The sequence below is a fragment of the Lasioglossum baleicum genome, chromosome 18, assembly GCF_051020765.1.
Source record: "Lasioglossum baleicum chromosome 18, iyLasBale1, whole genome shotgun sequence".
In the NCBI taxonomy this organism is placed as follows: domain Eukaryota; kingdom Metazoa; phylum Arthropoda; class Insecta; order Hymenoptera; family Halictidae; genus Lasioglossum; species Lasioglossum baleicum.
In genome coordinates, this window is record NC_134946.1 from 5,415,543 (window position 1) to 5,436,707 (window position 21,165).

Below are 21,165 nucleotides of genomic sequence, written 5' to 3' on the forward strand. Positions count from 1 at the left end.
GTTTCGTTGCTCAACTTCCTTGTTCGATAGTTTTATTAAATGCAACGTACCCAATTTGGAATTATTAAAACAGTTTAACGGAAGAAAGTCACAGATTCTCTGAAAATTATGCATTCTACTATGACTTTAAACAACGAAGTGCGTAAAATTAATTTGACTGTTTTTAAGTGAACTGTCAGATTATGGATTTCACATATTTGTGACGGTGGTAACTTCCTACGACCTTGTTGCCACGTGCAACGGTGCAATCTCCATGTGTAGTTACACTTCATTTTTCAATGCAAACCAAATTTTTTTATTCTCCTTTATATGTCCGCATGACATGCTTAATAGTATTGAGGTCATTCAAATTCGTCGTCGCAGATAACCTTGAATTACCTTGAATTACCTTGAATGACCTTGAGTCGTAGGTCACTGTACGTCCGATCAGATACAGTATATAGAGAAATGATATTCCATTTGTGAAAAATGGAGTTGACCTTCTCCAAATGTGTCCACTACGCGTCGGACCCATTTTTTTCATCACTAATAGCAACAGAGGAACTCAGGTGGCACGTCCTACATACAGTGGCCCACAAAAGTGTTCGTACGCCCTTTAAAATAGAATAACTTTTTTATAATCGTACCAAACGCGACCTGATGTTTTGTAAGCAATTAGAAGCATTGGTTTACCAAATAACAGGTAAAAAAGATTTTGACAAAATTGCAATTGCTAAGAATTACATGAGAAAGTAAAAAAGACACTTTTTAAAACTATTTTGTTTGGGCCCTTAATGAAAATTTAAAATAAATGTTTTCTAGATCTATGTTAGTTATACACATGTTGACAATTTCATGGAAATTGTGGATTTTAAGCAGAAACTGATCAAAAGTCGTGTAAAACTACGATTTTCACCATTTTTAATCGCTTGTAACTCGTGTGTATCTCAATCGATTTCGATGAAATTTTCAGCATATGTATAACTAACATATATATTCTAAATTTTCATTAAGGGCTCAAATAAAAAAGTTGTAAAAAATGCCATTTTTATTATTGCATGTAACCTTGTAAATTATAATTTTGGAAATTTTTTTGCGCATCATTTAGTAAACTTCTAATTGCTTACAAAACATCAGGTCGCGTTTGATACAAATATAAAAAAGTTATTCTATTTAAGGGGCGTACGAACACTTTTGTGAGCCACTGATGCCTCACCCTTTAAAATTAATAAATTTCCAGTACAGTCGTTAGAGAATTACAGCGACCGCTAGAATGCTAGATCGTAGTGTTCCGGGCTGGCGTTCATAGGTCAAGGAATTTACCGCATTCCGCGTGTGTGTAAAAGACTTTAATAGATATTGATGGACTTTAATAGATATTGTTTGGCCGGCGTAGCGATGTCGTGGCACGGCAGCACGTGTAACTTTCGGGTTGTCGGTGGATGCCAGCTAAATTTGAGAGCGCGGCGGTGCCGATCGGCCGATCGACCGAACGGAAACGTCATGGATCACGTAAGAGGCGGCCCGGTGCACCGGCGTGCATCGAGCGCAATAAATAGGAGGAAGAAACCATTGGCAACTCCGCCCATGGTCGACTGTCTACCGAAGAAGCTGAGAGTCGTATTGTGAGTTATGGCTCCTCCAGGTGAATTATAACATGTATAACGCATAGCGATGCCGTGCACCTAGCCCCCTCGAACCCACACGTACTTACCACCAGCCGTAGGTGTTAAGGCGCGGTTGTAACTTCTGTATTTTGCTGGAATTTGTCGCTACGGGAACGTTTTTCCATTTTCCTCGCGGAACACACCGCGTTTTGTTACTAAAAAATATGATGAAGATTTAGTGAGAGGTTTGGGAAAATTGAGCACTTTTTACTGTTTTACTGTTGTTTTTTTTACATTAATTACCACGCTTATATTAGCTTGCCGAGTTGTCATTGTCGTTGTCGTTATATGCGTCAAATCTTGTAATCGAATTTTAAACCACTTCCCGATGAGCTAGAGACTTGAAACTTTAAACATAGCTCAGATCTGGATGACAATGCAATATTAAAAAACAAATTTTAAAAAACTGTGCGTCTTTTAGGAGAAAAAAATAATTTTAATATTAACCGTCACACCTCGTCGCCCGGCGCTCGGTAGTACGTCATCGCGTTCAGCGATCCCCACTCCGCGCGCCAGCGCTCCCTACTCCACTACGCGTTCCCACTCCACTGACCCATTTCGCACCGAAGGAGCTCAGTCAGCGTGGTGTTCCGTTCATTCAGTTCCATTTCGGACAATTTCAGGCTCCATTAAGAGACGTCGCCTCTCGGACTCATCCCCTCATTCTTTCTCACGTATTTCCATACCTTGCGTTTCTATATATATCTTAGTATTTCATACCAGTATTACTGCATATTACGTTCCATTTAAAAAAGACTAAAAAGTAGAAAATAAAAAAATATATAAAAACAACTTTTTAAAAAACACGCTTATATTAAAATGCACTAAAAAGGAGAAAATAATATTTTTAGGCATTAGTGACTATAAATAAAAGAATGGAGCGCCGCCCACGAAGATTACGTGAATATAGTTTAGCGCTCCACGCTTTTATTTATAGTCACTAATGTCTAAAAAAATTATTTTCATTTTATTGTACATTTTTTAATTTTTATCTGTTTTAACTTGGTATATGGATTTGTTTATGAAGACCGGGCCTGCTAAGCAAAATGTTTGCAATATTTTTTTTTGCACTCTTTATTGTCACTGCCATTTATCTTTTTAAATTGTAAATATTTTACCATTTTTGGAAGGAGAATGCATTCGAAATCAACTCTGTAATTTCTGCCTAGGAAAAATAAGAGAATAGCTCGATAAATATTCAATGTTTGAATACAATTCTTTTGCAGTGCCTACGAGATTCTTTGTATATTGATCAGGCCCGTATTTGAATAATATTTGTATAGAAGATTGCGTGGGCTTGATGAATGTAATGGAAACGACCAACACTTTGCTATTCCATGCCTCTATTATAGATCCAGTTTATTCATAACAATATCTACCTTCTGTTAACAAGGTGAATGGGCTATAAATCCGGAAATAAACTTTTCTATACTGCTATAATAATGCTTTCTATACGCGCAAAGATAGAAAATGAAATAATTTTGCCCCGTGATCCAATATGGCGGCGCGTGGTGGATGAAAGAGATTGGAGATGTTCCCTCGAATCGTTAATGCGTTGCGTTCAAACGTGGCAGCAAGGTGGCTATTTTCTACCCACCTGAATTATTTATGTACCAGAAAAGAAAGCCCTGTAACGCTTCTTTCGAATTCTAGTCTTTCTTTGATGCTTTCTGTCCGCCATCGCGTCTGTCCCTATTCGTTCTTCTCTTTTCTGCCTCGCGACTTCTCGATTCCTGTTTCTCGATGTTTTTCTTCGACCTGAGACGGCCGATCACGCGCGATTTTAACGACTTACATGGCTGGAATATGCAATATTTCCACGTCGTGCGCCAAAATAAACATCCCCACTATACATAGAGAGTGCTGCGAATATTTATAAACCCATTTTCTGCATTACTTTTTCTGTATTTTTAATACCGATCATGTGCCTATGGAAATGGAACTATGACAATCGGCCTGGCCCCCCAAATCTATGCAGTGATCGTTCTACAGGGTGTCCCAAAAATGTCTTAAGAGCCAAGAACAGGAATTTTGAAGGAAGCATAACATTTTTTGGACACCCTGTATACATACGCGAGGGACAAATTTCGTAACACAGATTTGCATGATTTTTGTGTAGTGTGTTATAATGTAGTATTGTTGCGGAGTGTACTGTGCGTATTGATTTCTTGGACTGTGCACACCCTGTACATTTGCACTACGCCGGGAAAGGGTTCTCGGGAAGCGGCCGAGAAATTCGGTGGAAAAGATCGGCGGAGCAACACGGCGCGGTACAGAGAGCGGGAATGCACGCATTGTAAATTGAATCTGAAGGCTGGCCAGATGGGCGCTGTCACGGTGGCACGAGCGCCACTATTTCATCCGTCCTGACACTTCTCGAGTGGCCAGACCAAACGAAGGAAAATGATTGCGCGGCCGGGGACTCGTCTTCCGGCTTGGAAATCTAGCTGCGATCACACCCCTAACCCATTATCCTCGCCCACGTGCTCGTTTCCGCGTAATATCTTCGGACTCTGACAGGACAAATGCGTCCAGCTGGGCACCGCGGGAGCAGGCCGGCCGGTGTTCGGACCCCGAGAGCCGGGGACCTCCATGAAACGCGGAATTTCGCGTGTCGTCCATCTTGGAAATGGGGGAGTCGACGGGACGTTACAGAGGCAATAACATAACCTTGAATATCCTCTTTTGTTTTCCACGATCAGGTCAGAGAACGTTGAAGAGAAACGTTGTTTTGCTCGCGGTGGGTGAACAATTTCTCTCGAGGTCATTCAAGGTCATCCGAAATTTCACGGTCATCGATATGTTTCATGGAAATTCGTCTTTTGTCATTCATTCATTATTAGTTGAAATCGAGATAACGTATAATAGTTCATGTTTTTATGTGTTAGTTAAAGCACCGTAAAGGTTATTGTTTCTGGACTATACGCGAATCGTGGCAGTGTTATATGTAGAAACGTGAGGGGCAAGAAACTGAAGAAGTATATTCTTACTGTATTTCTTCATGTTGCGGAGAAATGTAGTTTCAAGTTTCTGTTCGCCACGAAGAGGGTGGCCACGAACTTGTAGAAATCTGAAATGGAAATAAATTCGTTCAAGCACATAAATTTATCAAACTCAAATACAATAAATAGTTGTTCTTTTCGAATTTTCCAATACTGCAAAATTCCGCAATGCTAAAAATGTGAAAATAGACATACATTAAAATACAGTTATTTAGTTAAAGTATAAAATAATATAGAATTAAAATAAATTTCCTTCTTGATCTTTTTCACCAAGGTGCAGCGTGACGTAAGTGAACTAACAAAGATTGTTGTTCAGCAAAAATACGATATGGAGATTCCCGAAGTTAAAAATGAAGTTTGTTATTTATTGTGTGTTCCTGTGCACCTGGTTTTGATTGTTCTTCCAAGTAAAGAACTCTTGAAGATACGTGTGGCGCTGTGCCCTGCACGGTGCAACAAATGCCAAGGTATGCGGAGCCAGGGACAAACCTCAAAAGAGCCATGTAAACGACCATAAATTCGCGGCGATAGTTTCGTCACGGCGCTGAAATTGCAGCGTACTGCTCCGGCTAGGTGGATCCGCGGCTGGTTCCACTTTCCTGCGATTATTCCACGTCACTGTCCGGCGGCCGGATCATCGATCATCGGCGTCGGTTCCCGATTCGATCTCTCTGTCACAGGCGGGAAAATACGATTGGCTCGTAGGTTATTTGCGGGGCCCCGATAGCGCGACTCGGAAGAGAAGTTAATGCTATGGCCACTTTATCAAGTTGCAATAAGAACGGGGTGCCACGGGATCCGAGAATGCAAGAACCGAGTTCCTGAGTAATTGCTCCGAGCGGAGGATCCAACAGAGAGAGAGAGGAGAGAGGGAGAGAAATGTTGAAGGAAGACAGGCGAGTCGCGAGACTGGCTGGTTCAGCTTCCAGAACCAGAACAACTTGGAATCTTCGCAATCTTAAGTGTGCTTAATTAAAGCATCAGCTTGCTTTAGTCCAGGGGCCGGTTTTCATTAGGGCGGCATTCATTCGGCCGATAAGGTGGCCAAGCTCGCTTGACCGCTGCTGAAAATATTGCCGAGACTAGTTTTCTTTTATCCGTTGCCTCCGCCAGCAGCACCTTGAATATAGCCAACGATAAAATTCAATTTTTTCCCGCGAGGATATTGCTACTTGAGACTGTCTGCTACACGGTTGTGTCTGGAGTCTGGAATCTGGCTTTCATGCAAGTTAACAATGTTCCCGTTCGATGAACAGGCCATGTTCGGGAAAATGTATTAGGCTGTTCTGTCACTGATGGTTTTGCCGCACTGGCTCGCAAATGGCTTTTCTTAACAAATATATAGATCATTTGACCATCTAAAAAATGTTCTGCAAACGATCGCGAGAGAGATGGCGAAGAAATGTTACTTCTGACCTTGTATAACCTCGGAAGTCATTTTGTTGCATGTGAGTGAATTCGTCTTGACCTACCGCTTTCATATGACATCAGAAACATACATCATTTAATAAAACCTGAAGAAACAGAACCAGAACTTCGTCTCCGGAAATAAAATTGATGTTGGTTATCACGTGGCCAGTAAGATATACATATGTATAGTTTATACTTTTCTTTTCATTTTTAAAATACTTATTTTTTACGAGAAGAACGTCGAACCAATATGACGGGCTTGCTCTACGCAGAGTTGGGCATTAATCGATAAAAATTTTAAGCAAAATTGATTGATTAATGTGTACGATTGTACGGTAAAAAGGTAAGCATTGAAAAATCGACGATTGATGCAATCGATCGATGAAGTTAATCGTCAATCGTTGATTAAAAAAAGAAATCACCGAAAAAGAAACATAGAAGCACGTAAACAGAGTTTGTACAGTCAAACCTGTTTTTGTGCGGTAGATGGGGACCGCAGAAAAAAAACCGCACAAAAAAAATATTCACAGATTTCATAAATAGCTATAACAAATAATTTTTCACAACATATTAAACAAAATCTTTTTATGCGGTGGAGAGGGACCACATAAAAAAAGTCTCACTTAGAAAATATGTCAAAGATCTACGAAATAGCGAGAAAGTGCTTTCCAAACAAAACAAATAATTAAATTACATATGGAAACATTTTTAAAAATTTCAATTTCTCATTTTAAACATGGAGAAATTTTCAAAATGGGCATAATTCAATACTACTCGTCGTAGTTCAAAACCCGCATATTCTTGTGATGAACTGGTTCGAAATCGCTTTCGTCACTTGAAGATATTAGATATTATTACATCTTTGTCATGGAACAGAACCTACATCATCTTTAGCAAGAAACAGAACCCACTTTACTGTTATTACATCTGTGGCATGGATCAGAACTAGCTTCAACCACCGACGAGATAATATTAAATGATATCAACTATTAAATAATAGTTCTTAATCATTCTTAATAAGTCCTTAGGTCCGTGGTACATACACACTGATAGAAAGAAAACTGATGCTAACATCGTTGAGATTGACCTAACCTCGCGGCGAACTTACATATGGCGAACAGAATCTCGATATCCATATTCCGCATAAAAAAATCGCACAAATAAATTGCATAAAAACAGGTTTGTCTGTATTATAGATCAAATGACAATACACCTAAACTCAGTTTACATTTTTCTCAGTATTCATACAGTTCTGATTCCGTATTTCATTTCGAAATTTCAGCACTTAATTATTAATCAATTATCCGATTAACGATTACAATTGAAAGGAATGTAATCGTTAATCGCAATCAACGACTAAAGTAGAAATTTAATCGTTGACCGCAATTAACGACTAAACTAATTGTTAATTGAAATAAATAATTGTTAAAGATTAATTGTTAATTGCGATTAACGATTGAAATAGAAAAATCGTCAATCGTTGATTAACTTTTTGCCCAACTCTGGCTCTACGCCGCAGTGTCTCCGAAATGATTCTTTTTCGATGATGTTCGCGGGATAGTGGCCGACAGAAGCTAGGACTATGAATTTGCATAAACATCGTTAGTCAGTTCGTGACGGGGGATCGATGGAATTTATCGGTCCTGGGTCTGATAGGTCCTTGGCGAGTGAACGCGCGGAATGCTCCGTTTTTGCAGATCGGACGCGTAGCGTTATCCGCACGGCGGGATTCCAAGATACGCGCCGTAAAAAATGAAAACGTGCGGAACAAGGTAATTTCCTGAAATGGTCATGCGAAAAGACGATCGTTCCGCGAGCACCGTCCACGTGCCGCATACTGCACGCGAGATTCCAGCGAGATACCATATACCGAAGCTCGCCGAGTAATCGCCGACTTCGTTTTCCATAGTTGCTCGCTGCGATGGAATCGAAGGGATAAAAAAAAACCGAAAAAAAAGGAAGAAACGAGTTACACTATTACACCGTTTTTCTCGGGGCCCGTTCCCAGCCGACGCGACGGTTTCGCGCAACAGTTTCTTCAGCGTCGCCGGAACGATTGACGCTAATTAATTCTCGCACTAGATTTGACGCGCGGAAAATTGACTCCGAACCTATACGCCGCGCCGGGCGTCGAAACTTCCGAGAAGATTGTTACGGTCATAGCTCGTGACGCCGCGGTGGGTAAAAATGGTCGTTGTTTCTTTACGTCGATAGATTTCGATGGTTTTCATTGTGCTGTTTGCATACTTCGTATTAGAGCTGGGAAAATTTTGAGTATATGAAATTCAAAATTGTTGACAAGTTTTTAAAATTGAAGATATCGATATATAATTTCTCCTCCATTAAAATCATTACGACAAGAAATAACATTTAATCTAGTTTCTATTTCCTGCAATCGATGCAGACAATTTTTATTTTGCATAAAGATCCACAGTCTAGTAATGACAATAAGAAAGAACAATATTTGGAATAATTGATTTCCTACAATTATCTTTAATACTGACAATAGTGCCGTCATTTAATTCTTCTAATATTTTCACAATTTTATATTTTATATTAAATTGTTATACACACATAGAATGCTTACAATTCGCGATATGAAAAATGTTATTTTGTCAATCTAACAAAATTTGTTTACGGTAGACCACATATTCCAGACCGAAGATAAAAATTCGAAACTGCAGTCTTGTTCACGAGAACATGTTTTCAAGAAATTGCTGTTACAAGCTCGTATTTTACAGAAACATTCGAACTCATCGAAATGATGACTTAAACCCACTCTAATTCTGCATACATTACCCTACACCGTGTTTCATTTCGACGAAACTCTCCGATATTCGCAGATCGGTTCATAAATAAAAGTGGAGTAAGCAAAAGCTCGGATAATCCCACCACAAACACACGTACGCATCTCATGCGACTGAGAGAGGAGAAGAAGATTGAATGGGTCGATACTGTGAATGAGCACTGTGCGCGTGCCTGGTGGTCCAGGCACAATGAAATTTCGTAAGAGGTCCGGTATGAACGGAGCTTAAGGCCTCCGAGCAACACCAGGACACTGGACACGCGACTCGCATACGAATCTCCAGCAGCGTGAGAGTTCAGGCGTCCCTGTCCCTCTGCCTCCTGGATTCCTTCTAATTGGGCGCATACGCTGCAGTCTCTCGTCGAATAGACGACGGGTTGTGCTACGTCCACTACGTCTCGACGCTTCTTGCGGCGTCCAGCACGCTCCGCGTCTCTCTGTGCTTGCTCTGCTTGCTCACGCTCTCACGTTTTTTTCCTTTTTTTAATCAATCACATTGTCTATTGTACGGCGCAGCTGTTCTTCCACGGGTCCGGCTGATTTGAATTTAATGGACCAGTTTGCATACACATGGAAACGTGCAGTCATTAACCACACTGTACACACAAACATCAATGAAAAAATTTTTCTGTATTGTGATAGACAAGATCGAGACTTTAGACAGTTTATTCTCGTCTGGTCAAAAGTGATCGATCATTCGAAACTGATAAGCTGATGTCTTAATCCGCTCAAATGTCCTATATACAGCATAATTAATTTCGACCATGATCGGTATCAAACAAACATCTTAATTTTATCTTGAAAGTTTAATTTAAGAACTTTATAACGAATTGTTCCTTATCTCTTGTATCCAAACGGATGGCCTTGGATTTAGACGCCAGTGAATAATTTATTTTATCATAATCCCATTACGCATCTTTAGATTATTTCTCTGGTGGGATTTTGTAAACGATCAAATTTATCAAAAAGATCCCACTGATATGAAGAATCGTGTTATATAAAAATGTGCGTGCCAACAAATTAGTTTTATTCATATTATAGTACACGCGATAAAAATGTTGACATTGTAGCAGAGAAATTGAAGTTAACACGATGACGGGATGAATTAGTATTATAAGGTTTATATCAATTTTATTAACATTAAATGCACAAATGTTTACACGAAATATTAATTATAACAATATTTTTTACAATTCCTGACGGTTTGTTTCTCTGTTGTTAATTATACAAAATGTATTTCGAGGCAACTGTCAATTTATATTCAGTTTCGTGGAGAACCGTTTGAAAAAGATTTGTGAGATTGGTTATTACTAGACTGCGGATTTTATGCATTTATGATAAAAATGAGTAGGTGCAATTCGACACAGTTGACGAATTAAAAGAATTCGAGAACATTCATTTATTAGGCTCAGCTTATTAAAAGTATAGAGAAAAGAATATCGCTTCTATCTGGAACCTGTTCTTTGTAATTGATGGAAACAATTTTTATTTTACATAAAGATCCGCAGTCTAGTTATTACTTACTAAAGATCTCTCAAAATACTTTCTAGAGATTTATTTTTGGTTTCAGGGACTAATACATATACAAAGAAAATGCCAATTCCAGATATTCCGGAATATAACCAAAAAGTACCGCTAGCACCTAGTGCTCCTTTTAAATCTGTATAAAATTTCGTTACGAGGAAAGCCATTAACGAATTTAAAAGGGCAGCACTACTTGAAGCTACACCTTTCACTTCTGGTGCAAAAAGTTCACCCATCATCATCCATGGAAGTGGGCCAAAACCGAAAGAAAACATGACAACAAACAAACATATAGATAATAGAGGTAACCAAGTAATTGAACTAACATCTACCTCAATCTCCACAAGGTAGAAGTAAACTCCAAGAGCAAACGTTGTCAGAAACAGACTTACTATTGATGCTAATAGCAATATTCTTCTACCTAAGCGATCCACAAATAAAGTACTAACAAGAACAGCTAGTACTTGTATTAGACCAATAATAATCATACAGATACCAGGTGACATGTCACTGCCAGCTAGAGCAAAGATGCTGCTACCATAAAGCACAATGGTGTTCACACCACTAAATTGTTGGAAAATCATGAGACCGTAGCCAATTATAAAACCTTTCATAGTTACTCTAGATTTGATCATAGTCGAAAAAGATATTTTATTTCTTCGATTTTCTTCTATGGCCTCCAATTGACTGCGTAATGCGCCCTCTATATCATATTGCTCGCCATACAATTTAATTAAACTTTTTCTAGCAGCATCCTCATTTCCCTTTTGCAAATAATATCTTGGTGATTCTGGCATAAATAGAAAAATTACGAAGAATACCAGAGGAGCAATGGCAGACAGGATGGACAGTGTAAACATATCTACAAAATAACCCAATGTGTATGACAAAAAAATTCCTACTGTGAGAAGCAATTGGAAGTAAGATCCAAGCCTTCCACGAATTGAACTTTCAGATATTTCCGCTGTGTACATCGGTGCAGCCACACCAAAGGCGCCAGATGCAAAACCAGTAATGAATCTACCAACGTAAAACATAACTACGGACTTGGATAAAATCATAACTAGCCAACCGACAGTAAAAGGAACCACCACCAGTAGCATTGAAGTTTTTCTTCCAATGAAATCAGTCAAAATCCCAATAGGTACACACATTAATCCAGCACCGAACGTAGTTAGCGATCCCATCCATGAAAATTCAGTGGCAGAAATGGGAAAACCATACTCCTCTGCTAGGTCTGCTCCATCAGTGCCAGCAGAAGAAGTCCATCCTAAGACCATACCAGTTGCTAAAGCTCCCAGAGTTGAAGACAAACTGGCGATATATTGTGGCAGTTTCTTGGCTGGCACAGAATGATTCTCCTCATCGGTAATCAACACGTGCTGTGAAACTCGGAGAGTTTTTTCATTCATGTTGCACAAATTTCTTTAGTGTAGAACCTGCTAACATTTATATGAAATTTAATTGTAACTAGGCACTTATTTGGTATCAGTGTTGTGCTTCGAAAGAACAATAAAAAGTGGAAAAATAACGAAGTCTTCAATTTATTTCAAATTCAAACTAATGCTTAATGTAGAAACTAAATTCGTTTCTGTGTCCCCTCTAATAGAAGAATTATTAACAATTCAATGGTTATAACAGTAAGTTGTACATTGTTGTTGTTATTACGCACCGTGTGATGTTATGTCATTACGATACGCAAATGTGGTTTAGTTTTCTATATCCCGAAAAATCTTCCAGTGTGCTAAGGATTACACTTTAAGAAATTGGATCCACTTTAAGAAATAAAATTCTAATGAGTGTCAAACCTGGTCACTATCTTTGCATATATATCCATTTCTTATCAACGGTATGTCGGAATAAAGATTAAGCTTGATTTAATCAACGCATCTGTTAACTATCTCGCTTTCTTCGATTATTTTTATATCGTTCTATCCGATTATTTCATGTCTGATTTTAAATCTGACAATTTGTTAATGCATATGCATATTCAGTTCGAGTTTCGCGTTAACCATGCATAACAAAGAGAATAGATTAGAATTCTGAATTTTCTGCATTTATGGCAAAAATGAGTGGGTGTAATTTAAAATAGCAAAATATTAGAAAAATTTAAGCATGCTATATATTATCTTCAACCTACTAAACATAATAAGAGGAAAAAAGTAAATTTCTATTTCACTCCAGTTCGTTGAGATTCAAGTAAGAAATTTTTATTTTGCATAAAGATCCGCAGTCTACTAATCAGTTACGATACCATTTGTTCGGCCATTTGCCAAATCATTGATGAAACAATGTAATTTTGAAGCGTTCGTCACGTGGTTCTGATGAAAACCTCTCGAGAAGCCAAATCGAATGAAACACAGCGAATACCCTCGCCTTTAATGGTCGTTCAATTTCCAAGCAAGTGTAAACGCACCTGAAGGCGACGCGGTAAGGCGGCTGACAGGAAAAGTACACGACACTGTAATCCCACAAATGCGAAAACTTCGTACCGCTGCAACAAGTACCACAACAGGTACTTAAACGGATTACCAGCTGTAAGAATCGCACACGGATGCGCGCGTGGTCGTTCCGATCATCGAATCCGCGGCTCACGTATCTCGGGACTCCGACCAAATATTCGGTTCACCGTTTCGTTAAGATTCCAGCCGTACTTCCGACGAACGGTTTTTACAAGAACTACGCAGAATCCCTGTGGCAGATATTGGCAGCGGCTATCGCTCGAGCAGATCGCCTTTTTGCTCGAAAATATCTAATCCTTCCCTTTAAGGCCAGCGGCGTGTCTGGGCATGGGCTTCGCGAGCTACAACCCAGGGCCCTCTTCGCGTTTCATCTCGGAGCGTGACGAATCCGACTAATTCACTGCCTAGCAATTGTGTAAGCGATGCGCCTAAAGAAGTTTTCACTTCAAAAATAAAGTGTGAGGGCTTTACGGGCTGCACCCTTCGCGGTCAAAAAATAACAATACATTACAGAAAAATTTTTGGTACTTCTATTATTTGTTTTTGCTTCGTTTCGGAATTTTATTAGTATATTAATTCTGTTTATTTCTTGTTAACCGACTTCGAAAAAGGAGGAGGTTACTCAATTCGGTGTGTATGTGCCTTTCCTTTTTTTTCGCTTTTTCCTATGTATGTTCACCGATTACTCCGAGATGGATGGACCAATCAGGACGAAACCTTCAGCATTTTGTACTATATGTCTCCCGATTGGTCCCTTGAAAACAAATTTTGCATTTTCCAATTCTTCGCGCTTTTTATTGCAAATAACCAATAAGACCGAAAAACCATCCTACAGTGTTCTAAAAATTCTGCTCGTTCTACTAAAAAGTGTGAAATAAAAAAATTAAACCATGTTTTATTATTTACGTTCGCATCTTTTTTATGTGATTATTATTTTATTTGTTTAATACGCAATTATTTGTGTATTTTTTACGGTTCTATGTTTCACGTTCACAAAATAAAACGGCTCCGATCGCCGGTTATTATAAGGGGCGGCAAGGGTTGGTAAAAACTTGCTGATCCGGTGAGAAAAAATCGACGGTCACCTAATGATGCCGCGCGGAGCACAACGGTCCCGTCATACCTCATAACGAACCGGCTAGTTACGCAAAAAACCGGCCTCGAGTTAACACGAATTCAAATCGCGCGCCTTCGTTGTTGTCCGACGGCACTGCGCGGTCAGCTGGCGAACGCAATATCGCGATAGATCGTGATAAATTGCGACTCCCCCGATGGAAAAAAAACCGTAGATCGGAGAGCTGGGTGTTGTAAGAATGCTACGGCTGCGATTTCAACGGGAGACGTATTGGAACAATTTTTATTACCACGATTTTCTTAAATTGCCGTGTTGTTGTTGTATGCGTCAAATCTTGTAATCGAATTTTAAATCTCTTCCCATAGTCCAATCTTGCTGAAATTTTGTATACACACTTGCTTCCGATGATAGTAAACGTAGAAAATAAAATATATAAAATATACTTTTTAAAAACCACGCTTATATTAAAATGCACTAAAAAGGAGAAAATAATTTTTTTCCTGGTTCTCCATAAAATACCGAATCCAGTTAAATGATTAATAATATTTTCCCCCAAAATGTTAAGCAATTAGTTCAAAATTTCTTCTGTTATAAATATTAGTGTCGGAATAGGTAGAAACATTTAATATGAATTTCAATAAAATCATGACATTAGTGACTATAAAAATAAAAGCGTAGAGCGCTAAACTATAATTGACGTAATCTTCGTGGGCGCTCCACGCTTTTATTTTTACAGTCACTAATGTCATGATTTTATTACATGCTTTTCATGGCGATAGGAATACCCCTTGGAATTGGTGTTTGAACATTTAATCGAGTCACTGTAAAAAGATATTTTCGCGAAGGGATAAGATCAGTTTGAGAACCACTGTGCAGCGTCGCAAGGGGCGAGGTAGCGCCATGGTTCTCGCTCTCTCTTCACCGAGGACCTTAAATCATATCGCTCGATATACTCCCTAAACAATAGGCACGTTGGCGATATAGTTCTTTTTGGTGCCCTCGACTCGTGGCGCAGAAAAATGGCCGTACGGTAAGGCACGCCGGAGACAATGGGACCTCGCAGATTATTCCTTCCTTCGAGAAGTCCTCCTCCCTTGGCTGCACCCTTTTTCGCCGAGGCATAGTCCTTCGGCGAGCGGGATACGAGTACACGAGTATGGGGACCGTTGCTCGAGCTGCTCGGTGCGCGGGTGGCCCGGTAGCGCGTTCATTACACTGTCAGTGCGAGTTAATAAAGAGACGAAAACGACCGCTGGACAACTACCGAACTAAACCAACCTGGAAACCTGAGGAGAGGACGATCAACGGACACTGCACGACGCTTTTCGAAACGATAAAAACATCCCTTGAATTTTCAAATTTCTTCTAGACACAACTATTGGACTTGCGTCCTTGAAACATTGTGGACCTGTCAATGAACGTTTCGAGAACATGTAGTATTTTTTTCAAGAAGAAGTAACAACCCGATCGAAAGTTATAACAATTTTTCGGAGAACATCTGGAGAAAAATGTTCGGCTGAAAGTATTTCGAATTCTTTCGTAAATAATATATTTGTTTTTAAACTGGTGGGTACACAAACTTGTACCCACGAAAGATTCGATCCGGAGTTTTACTGATTTGATGGGAACGGTCCTGAAGGAATTGTTGTGACAAAAGAATCTCGATGCGAAAGAAGAATTTCCATTAGGGCGTATGTTTTGTTTAGAGGTTGGTAAATTGTATTCTCCGTGGATAAAGGACCTGTGTTCTTGATGGCATTATGTGAACGATAGCCGGAGAAGCGGTCGGCCGTCTCTAGTAAAACAAGTTCATGCATCCATAATATCGGCGTCCCTGGAAACGGGCAAGAAAAAGGAGTCTCGTATAATACAGTGTCATCGTATGATGGCAGCGCCATTGTTCAACTCTTAAACCGACCTTCGGATATGCAGGATACTCCCTTCGCTCCGGTGCAGGCTCCTTTAAGTGTAAATGAAGCGGTGACCACGTGGTGACGGTGTCGAGCTCGCATCTTTTACATGGAGTCATCTTTCATCCTTTAAGCCCCGAAACGGCGCTTTGTAACCGGAATTATCATTCTGGACATGCGAAGATTGTTCGAGCACGTATCTCAAATTAAAAGTATATTTCACAGTCGTTGCAACAATCAGCATTCTTGAGCCTTTATTGCTCACTCGGGATTGCTAAGGCATCTCTGAGAAATATATTGGCGGTGGGGGGTCGAATGTTAACCCTTTGCACTCGGTGCTATTTTAACTTGAAAATTAAACATTTCTTTCGAGCTAGAATAATTCCATTCTATTGATATGTATATATTAATCTTTTTCTTTGTATAAATATAAAATAGATATTACACCTCATACAATACTTAAATGTGTTGAGTAATTGATTAGATACCAACATATTTAATTTATAAACAATGTTGTGAATAATGGTACATACAGCAATTTTTGGTGGTGACTCTCTGAATCGCAGCTCGAGTGCATTGTATAGGGTGTAAAGAAATTACAAAAGATTCTACACCCTCGATTTGGTGGAAATTGATGTTGAAATTAATTTCAAGATCAATAGTTCAAGAATTTCTTTCCATTGCGTCTCATTCTACCCATCAGAAGGATAAACAGTGCAGAAGATACCATAAGTCAAAAGTGTGAACCGTTCTCTTAAAAAATTATCACAAAGTATTTTTATTATCAAACTGATTTATTTATATTTCAAAGAAATAATTTCCAAGGGTTCGCTCTCCATACAAACTCCATTTGACAGAGGAATGAAAATACATATACAGGGTGTCTCAGCTGAAGGAGGCCACCTAAATATCTCCTTTATTTTTAATGGCACAAAAACTATTTATGACACAATTTAAATGGTATCGAAAGAGGAACATCATTTTTTCATAGTTTTTTCAAGGTCATCGTTATTTTTTTATCGAGAAAACTTATTATTTTTTATTGCATCTTATAGAGCGGCTGAAAAAATACATATGAATATGCTTAAGTCATTAACAAGGTGGAATAAAAAAATAAGTTTTCCCGATAAAAAATAACGATAACCTTGAAAAAACTATGAAAAAATAATCGGGCAAGAAAAATTGTTCTTCTACAAACAAATTATTGAATTATATTAAATTATGCCATAAATATTTTTTTGTGCCATTAAAAATAAAGGAGATCTTTAGGTGGTCTCCTTCAACTGAGACATCCTGTATAAATAAGATCAGTTTGATAATGTTAATAGCTTCACGCCTCAATTTTTCAAGAGAGTTTTGACCGATGGTTCCTTTTGCAGTTTTTATCCTTGCGACGAATTATTGACCTTTTGACCTTGAAATTCAAGTTACTCGAGGTAAGACTGGGAGCAACAAAAATATATTGCATGTAATCAATATTCGAGAATGTATATCATCCGCAGTACTGAAGAAAATAACGGTAAAGAGGCGGTGAGCTGACAATGTTGTCCGAGAGTGTATAAATAAAAGAACCGTGCAAAATAAAAAAAAGTAATTCCAGACAGGCTACAACTGTCTCCACTGGAAAGGTCAGGCTGAGCGAGCAACATTCTGAAAAGGAACAGTGAGAAATGGCATTCGGTGGGGCAAAGGGCAGAACTCGAATCAATGAAACGTTGCGTGGCGTCGCGTCGCCAGTCGGTTGCATATCAAAGACCGAGAAAGAAAGAACTACGCATGGCGTGTTACGCGAACACAGTGCCCGAACTGGTAAAACCGGCCCGTATTTATACAGGGGGTAAAATTTGAACAACCCTCACCGATTTACGCAGGGGGGATCATCGGGTGGGGTGTTTCTGGGTAGGAACGCCTGACAAGATGGCGGCCGGGCAGAGCCATAACTTCGTCGGTTACCCTTGGTTCCCCTTGTTGTTCCCGGAGCTAGTCTAAACCGTATAATCTCGCTAAACTATGAGGCCGGATTGATTCCTGGCATTGCGCGCTCGTAAATCGTCGCGCAGTCTATGCTTACGGTGTCGCAACGATCTGGCCCTGCAGGAAAATCGTTTGCTAGCCCAACTCAGTCCTACGGAAGAGAGCTCGTTGCTCTCGTTGGAAACCTTCGGGTACCGTAATTAGTAGTCTTCTGCATCTTTATTTTCTCGCTGTCTGCGACCGGAGAATGGAAATGGTGTGCTCCTCCTTCAGTTGCAAATCATGATTTGTTTGTTGCACTTAAATTCAATGCCTGGCTCTAATGAACTTTTATCATTATCGATTTTCATGTAAAATAAAAAGTGTCAGTTCCAATTTTTTCACTCGTTTTTATTGCTTTGCATTCGATCTATTTTTGTCAAAATGTCTACATGAAATCCGTCTATTTATTACTTTTTGTATAGGACGTTCTATTATTTATTTCATAGTTGAACAATTAATTTTCCTTGCTGCGTTTGTAATGATTTGATCACCCATGTCTTCTATATTGAATAATTTGTACTACCGTTTGTTTCGTAAACAATAAGCACTAGAAAAACAGAAGAGGAGCAAGTTGTAGTACATTTTACTAGCGATATGATAGCGTATCTCAATTTTTTTTATGTTTAATATTTTTCTAGAAACACAGGTGACCTTCATTTGTTTAATGAAATGCTATATATCAAATGAAAGCTGACATTAATACGAGTTCAACCAGGTAGTACACTATGGTCATTTGATATAAACTAGAAAAATATTCTAGAAAAATATCAAGAATATAGAAATAATCGAGATACGATATCATATTGCTAGTAAAATATACTACAACTTCCTCCTCTTTGGTTTTTTTTCTAGTGTTTATTGTTTACGAAGAAAACGCTGGTACAAATCATCGCGAACAACCTGTATGTGTACGAAAGGAATAAAAGTATATGTACACATATAAATGCAAAGTATAGATCAGTATAAATCGGTAATAATAAATATTTCAAGAAATCCATCCACCGTTCAACCATTACTTCTGTGGCAAAATGATGTTTAATACGACCTTGGATCTTGGACAAAGCCTGAAAGTGTCTCTGAGAAAATGAGGATCGCGTCGGAGATAGCAGAAAAATATGGTCGAACGATGGTACGTTTGCCGCGGTTATGACAATAATAGCTGGCCGTTGTTAATATCGTAAAGCAGGGGATGACTGGTGGCAGACCCGCCGGAATTTATGCGACTCTAGTCGGCATTCCTGCACGCGTGTTCGACCAAAGAAATGGCGGAGATTTCGTGCGGGGAGCATTGTACGGTAAGCCGGCCGGGTATCTAGCGGCTGAATCGTCGTTAATTAGCCGACGCTTTTTCCCCACCGCTCCACGAATTTATTCGCGGATCTAGCGGAGCATGCGCGCCGCCACTGGCAGAAGCCACGCTACCCGCTGACACCCCGGCCAATAATTATGACAAACTCCGTCCCGGTTGTCAGCGCGAAATACTGCGCGTCAGCCCGCCACGGTTAAACGGATTACGGTTTACCGGAGCTCCTCGCGTGGTTCGCAATCTTCGGTTCGCTGGCGACCAAGCTGATTCTGAAATATGGCCGAGAGGAGGGTGCTCGCTGCTTTCTTTGCTGACTTTACTCCGCGGCGATATTAAACACTTTACCTACCGGAAAACTATTAATAGGATTTCCAATAATTGCGACACAGCGAGGACTGTGTCGTTTCCATTTTGCTCGTGGCGCCGGTGATGACGCGCAGTACGCTGAACAGCACGTTCTCGAGACGAAATTCTATTCTTTCAAAATCACAGAATTATGCCTAATTATTCCTAATAAAGTTATTAACCCCTTGCCGTATTTTGGACGGGCCAGACTCGAGATGAAGGTTTTTAACAAAGTCTAACAAATACGAATGTTACGCGTTTCATTTTAGATGAAATAAAATTTGATTCGTTTGTAGTGGATAGACTGCGGATTTCATGCATTTATGAGAAAAATGGGTACGTACAACTTAGAGAGTGGAGGTATTAAAAAGATTTAAGGCTACCCATGTATTAGTTTCACCTTAACAAGATAATCAAAAGAAGAATGAAATTTTTAGTTGGCTGCTGTGTCTTGCAATCAATGCAAACGTTTTTTAGTTTGCATAAAGATCCGCAGTCTAGTAATTAATGTTTAAGCATCAAAATAAATGTTCTACGACATTTTTCTACATAAAGACGTTTTAATCACTGCAACTGTAAAGAAAATGGTAAGGTGTTAATATGAATACATTTGAATAAATGTCTCAAGATTGTATGTGTTTTATAAATATTTTGTAGCATCTCTCTCATAGCGTACTCATGTCGTCATCAACGTAAACGCCATGTCGTGGACGACTTATAGTAGACGTGATTAGTATCATTTCCCGGCCATTGTAATTAAGCTTCGTGTTGAAACAACACGTTTCCGGTGCGCGAGGGTTAAATAACCAATACTATTCGTCGAAAGAGACCCGGTAAATTACTCGTCGCTAATGTCATAGATCAATGTTGCACACCGAGGATAATTCGCGACGACGATTGTCGAGTATTAAAGTTTTATTACCAGCTAATTGAAGTTCCCTTGAATGATGTAAAGATGGTAATCTGTCCGTTTATGAGCGGCACTGTACTCTCCGCATGCCACTTCGGGAATTAATGCCGGCATTATCACGGAAATGAAGACTTTGTACGATCCTGTGGTTCGGAACAGAATTACGCGGCAGTATAACTATGCAATAAAAGCTTAAATGCACCTCTTTAAGCCTTCCGAGGATCATATTCTCTTCCTTGGAACGGGAACATTTTTATTTCTCGATATGGCATGCCGTAGCTTAATCTACACTTCCGAGAATGTTTAAAATTTGATAGATTCTCTCGGCAGGGTCGCCGGATAAAAGGAAAAAGTTACCCCCTCTCTGCCAGCACTGGAACAACGGAACGGACCGCGACCATCAGTTTTCAAAACATAATTTATGTATTAGGTGTACAAATAAGTTCGGTGCTGGAGAACGCAGTGGAATGCCAAAAAAAGTGCAGGACGAGGAATTCGAGCAATTGTTGAATGAAAATCCTTGTCAAACGCAACAGAAACTTGCTGGGGAACTTGGTGTAACACATCAAGCAATTTCTGTTCGTTTGAAGAAGCTTGGGAGCTTCGAAATGTAACGTGCATTCCTTTTATTATAAATAAAGATCAAAAGTATGCTCAAAAGGCATCGAACTTATTTGTACACCTAATATATTTTTTCACGTAAAATTTTACTTTTTCAGCTAGTAGGTCGAGTAAACAGAGAACTAGTATTTA

General features: G+C 39.3%; 1 long non-coding RNA gene and 1 pseudogene across 1 annotated transcript in view; both read right to left on the minus strand.

Moving 5' to 3' along the window:
* The window catches only part of LOC143217890 (uncharacterized), a 151,734-nt gene that overhangs the window by 51,930 nt on the left and 78,639 nt on the right, over positions 1-21,165 (minus strand). The window contains exon 4 of the long non-coding RNA XR_013010931.1: positions 4,637-4,716. This is a non-coding gene — a long non-coding RNA (uncharacterized LOC143217890). The remainder of the gene's footprint in view (positions 1-4,636; positions 4,717-21,165) is intronic.
* Positions 6,575-14,470, minus strand: LOC143217887 (facilitated trehalose transporter Tret1-2 homolog pseudogene; annotated as a pseudogene).